The sequence below is a fragment of the Dendropsophus ebraccatus genome, chromosome 8, assembly GCF_027789765.1.
Source record: "Dendropsophus ebraccatus isolate aDenEbr1 chromosome 8, aDenEbr1.pat, whole genome shotgun sequence".
NCBI lineage: Eukaryota > Metazoa > Chordata > Amphibia > Anura > Hylidae > Dendropsophus > Dendropsophus ebraccatus.
This window is the reverse complement of record NC_091461.1, coordinates 94,235,784-94,241,250: the sequence shown is the minus strand read 5'-3', so window position 1 is coordinate 94,241,250 and position 5,467 is coordinate 94,235,784.

The following is a 5,467-nucleotide window of genomic DNA, read 5'->3' as shown; positions in this document are numbered from 1 at the left end:
CTTTTATTAGGGGAGAGGATTTTTTATTAATAAAAACACTTTTTTACTTTTTTTTTTTTTTTTACATTAACTAGAAGTCCCCCTGGGGGGCTTGTATATACACAGCACTGATCTCTCATAGAGATCAATGCTGTGTGTATACCCAGCAAGAATTCATTAGATTGGTCATACATTGCTTTGGCCTGATGAAGGCCATAGCAATGTATTGCCGAGCCGGGATCAGCGTCACAGCGACGCTGAGGCCCGGCACGGCCTGAAGAACGGGGGGGGGGGGGGTGATCCGTCCCACTAGACACCAGGGAGATCAGGTATAAAGCATTTCAATGCAGCTGTCAGGTTTGACAGCTGCATTGAAATGGATAATTAGCTGGCGCGGCAACGGGACCTGCGCTGGCTAAGGCCCCGTTCCCATTGAGCAAAACTATGTTCATTCTTCAGCGCGGACAGAGCAGGAGCGTGCGCCTCCCATAGACTCCCATTATGAGAGAGAGGCTAACGGCATTCCGCAGCGGAATTCCGCTAGTTTTGCTCAGTGGGAACAGGGCCTAATAGAGGAGCTCCTCGGCTGCAGATAGCAGCCGGGAGCAGCGCTGTTCAGAGCGGGGTCCCGGCAGGGGACGTCATGAGACGCTAAGAGGTTAAACTTGCTGCTGCTGTAAAGAAGCGGGGATTCCATCATATTGAGTGGAATCCCTGCTTCTTCACAGGGTGGTCCCTGCAGCTGAGAGAATGTAATCAGTAAGTTATAGGAATCTCAAGATGGATCTATTAAAATACAGTAATACCTGAAACCTGATCGTTCCTGGAGGGCTGAAATATTATGTGTGATCATAGCCAAAAGCTGAGAAGGGGTCAATATAAGGTTCTGTTAAGAGTCCTGATCTGTCCATATGCCTTGCTCTACTATTCCTTACATATCTCCTAGTAAAGTCTCCTTCACGGGTCAGGAAAATCTTTCCGGATTTCCTGAGACTTCCTGACCCATAGGGTTGTATTGGGCACGGACTCCCTTTAGGATTTTTCCCCTGTCCGTTCTGGAAAATCGGTCAGGAAATGATAGAACCCGTCCTACTTTCCTCCAAAATTCTGTCACCGATGCTGCTAATAATTCTGATAATTCAGGTGGAGGAAATGAGAGGAATTATCTGTCATTCTTTCCTCATAGATTGTAAGCTCTTGGGAGCAGGACGCTCTCTCCTCATGTCTGACCTGACGGCTACATGTGTATCTGTGTAATGTCTGATTGTGTCAGTGTATATACCCCCAGGATTGTACAGTGCTGCAGAATATGTTGCCGCTATATAAATACAATTATTATTAAAAATTCTTTATGACTCTTGTCGTTCATAAATGTGTCTAATAAATAATCTATTCTGTGTCCAATAGAGAAAAGAGCGAAGAGATCGCCCCAAAGCCGTCTATGTGGAATCTGTAAGTGGAAAGATTGGACCCAGCAATATACACGGCCATTCTACATGGTGTCACTGGGAGGAGGTTTTCATGTTATATTATTTCTTCTTTTTTTATAGGATAAGATCTGCTTTCTGCTGTTGCCTCTGGCCCATAGATGCCATTGATGAGGTGAGTATATGACATCTTTCTAAGGACTTCAATAAGATGTTCTGTACAATGCTGCCCTTAAAGGGGAACTCCAGCTTTTTGCTTCTTTCAGATCAGCTGGAATCAGAAAGTTATATTACTTCTATTTAAAAATCTACAGTCTAAGTGTGGGTTCATACTGAGGAATCCTCGCGGATAATGTCCGCGGAATTCCGCTGTCTGTCGCGCACAAGGCCGTGCGCCTTTCCGCAGGATCCATAGACACCATTCTATGGGCCACTGTATTTCGCTATCCGCCGAAAGAGGTGACATGTCACTTCTTTCGGCGGATAGCGGAATACCCCGGCCAATAGAATGGTGTCTATGGAAAGGAGCGCGGACAGACAGCTGAAATTCCGCGGACATTATCCGCGAGATTTCCTCAGTATGAACCCACCCTTATAGTACTTATCAGCTGCTGTGTGTCCTGTAGTAAGTGGTATATTTCTTTCAGTCTGACACAGTGCTCTCTGCTGCCACCTCTGTCCATGTCAGGAACTGTCCAGAGCAGTAGCAAATCCCCATAGAAAACCTCTCCTGCTCTGGGCAGTTCTTTACATGGACAGAGGTGGCATCAAAGAACTCTGTGTCAGACTAGAAGAAATAGAACACCTTCTGCATGACATACAGCAGCTGATAAGTACTGGAAGACTGGAGATTTTTCAATAGAAGTAAATTACAAATCTACGTAACTTTCTGAAACCAGTTGATTTTCGCCAGAGTACTCCTTTAACTGCTGACAAAAAATTAAATAGAGATAAAATAATCTCCAATATTTTGGTCTTTTTGATAGCTACCGTAGTCATATTCATGGCGGTCACTATTGACTATTTTTATTCTTGCAACTACAAACTACAGATATCCCCACAGCCTGACTATAGGAGATTTTATACAGTCTAAAGGTTGATAATATTTCTGTAAAGAAAAAGAAACAAAAAAACAATGCAAAGCAATAAACAATCAATGAGTGATTTCCATTCCCTGTATAGAAGAAGTATTTCTGGTGTTATAGAAATGATGGTTGGGGCTCCTGGAAGCAGCAACCTGTTGGATTAGGCTCCTTTATGTAACTAGTAGTGTAGGCAGCTAGGGGGCGCTCAATGAGAGCAGTGCATTATGGGAATATCATAGAGCTCTAGTCTTGGCAGCTGCTACATATATTGTACATTGTACATATATTGTACATTTATGTCTTATTAGAACCTATAAAGAACCTTCACAGCTTATCTAGTCCTAGTTCTAGTATATTATGCCAGAAATCCCTCACTTACTCATTCAGTTATTTCTGTGTATGTAACACGGGGGGTTAGATGTTACTTGTGCTCTACATATAAAGATGGAGGTTGTTTATTTGTTTAACATCATTATCTGTTACTTCAATCTGTACAGGTTGTCGCTATTTTCTAAAGACATCAAGACATCTGCTGCCCCGACCATCGGGCCATCCCCTCCCTCTACAGCTGCTCCGAACATCAAGAATTAACCGACTTCCACTGCCCCGAACATCGGGCCATCCTCTCCTCCCTTTGCCCCGAACATCGGGCCATCCTGTCCTCCCTTTGCCCCGAACATCGGGCCATCCTCTCCTCCCTTTGCCCCGAACATCGGGCCATCCTCTCCTCCCTTTGCCCCGAACATCGGGCCATCCTCTCCTCCCTTTGCCCCGAACATCGGGCCATCCTCTCCTCCCTTTGCCCCGAACATCGGGCCATCCTCTCCTCCCTTTGCCCCGAACATCGGGCCATCCTCTCCTCCCTTTGCCCCGAACATCGGGCCATCCTCTCCTCCCTTTGCCCCGAACATCGGGCCATCCTCTCCTCCCTTTGCCCCGAACATCGGGCCATCCTTTCCTCCCTTTGCCCCGAACATCGGGCCATCCTCTCCTCCATTTGCCCCGAACATCGGGCCTTCCTCTCCTCCCTTTGCCCCGAACATCGGGCCATCCTTTCCTTCCTTTGCCCCGAACATCGGGCCATCCTCTCCTCCCTTTGTCCCGAACATCGGGCCACACAGTCTTTCAGATGCCCCAACGATTGGGCCCTCCCATACCCCATTTTATTAAACATTTTATGTAATGGAGTTTGTGTCCAGTGACAATTATTTTTGTTTGCTAAGTGGCACTTTGGGTCCATGATGTATGTATACAGAGTATGTGCATTACATTTACATTATTTACACATATTTATAACATTTAGGGTAGCTACACACGTACCGGATTCGCAACGGATTTTACGCTGCGAGTTTGAACCGAAATCTGTTGTGAATTCTGGTAGTGGGAAGTTCAATGGGGTTACATACCCACAGCGGAATTTTCATTCTGCCGCGAGTATGTAATCCAGCCCCTTTAACCCCTCGCCGCCCGCAGCGTTTCCAGATCGCACTGATCCCTTTCTCAAGTGTCTTAGAAAGTGCGCAATCAGTGCACGGCAGCACTGATTGGCTGAGCAGGTCCAACGGGAGCAGCGGGCCTCACATGCAGCCACAGCACCGAACAGGAAATGTTCACACTACAGGTTGCCATGTCTCGAGGACACCTTAACGTGGTGACATGGTACACTCTGTTTGATCAAATAGTTTGCTAAGATCCTCACTTTTTAATATCTACAGAGCAGGTGTTTACCGTGTGTACGCTGGGAGTATTATATACGGTAAGCCCTTGCACCTGTGGGTTGCTGTTGCACCTTCTGTTTTTCTGTCTGTACTTTAGCCCCAAGCAGCGTGCAACCTGCAGTGTGAACAGAGTCATAGATGTGCGGCCAATTTTTCCTTTTTTTCAGCTGAGAATAATGGCTTCACACATGTAAGGGTAGCGGTATGACGGTGGGATCAGGGCAACCTTACACCAGACCAAGGGGAGTAGCTAGGGGATCAGCCTAGGGGGTGCCCCAACCAATGGTTCTACCCATAGGGAACCTTAGCAAACGACAATGCTTTCCAAATAATAAAGGGAATATTCTGCTCCATAAGAAATAAGGATTGATATCAGCGTAAAAGACTTTCTACATTTCACATACAGAACCACATAAAAATTAAAGGGGTTATCCAAGGTTAGAAAATCATAGCTGCATAGTTCCAGAAACAGCACCCTCGCTGTCCTCAGTTTGTGTGTGGTATTGCAGCTCAGTTCAACTAAAGAGAATGGAACCAAATTGTAACACCACATACTGTATTATCGGTTTTGGAAGAAAGCAACTATGTATTTTTTTAACCCTGGAGAACCCCTTTAATCTGACTATCTCTGCCTACATATAATGGTGATATACTGTAAGTAATAAACGTATAGTCATTTAAAGGTGCTAGCTGGTTGTTTTCTAATGTTAGGATGGTAGATATGTGTGCAATACAAGATTTGTCATGAGCTGGTAGATATATATTTTCTACTGGATCTATCTATCTATCTATCTATCTATCTATCTATCTATCTATCTATCTATCTCACACGCACATATCTATCTGCTGGGAAAGCTAGGTGACCTCTTCCATACTGACTATAGGGTGCTGGGAAAGCTGGGTGACCTCTCACATACTGACTATAGGGTGCTGGGAAAGTTGGGTGACCTCTCACATACTGACTATAGGGTGCTGGGAAAGCTTGGTGACCTCTAACTGGCAGAGATAGAGATTATGTACAGCCCCTTTGCCCTATGCACTCCTGCAGTAATTGAGTACCCCACCCGCGGCCGGGGGGAGGGCTTATCGTCTGGGGCAGAGCTTCATCCACTACTTCCTGCTCAGTGATGAAGCAGAGCTGGTTGTGTTGTTGGCTCCATGCTGGGGAGGGAGGGACCCCTGTATCTGTCACTGCAGGCATGGCAGGCCCGGGGGCTGCAGACACAGGGACCCAGAGTCTGACTCTGCCTGAGACCTG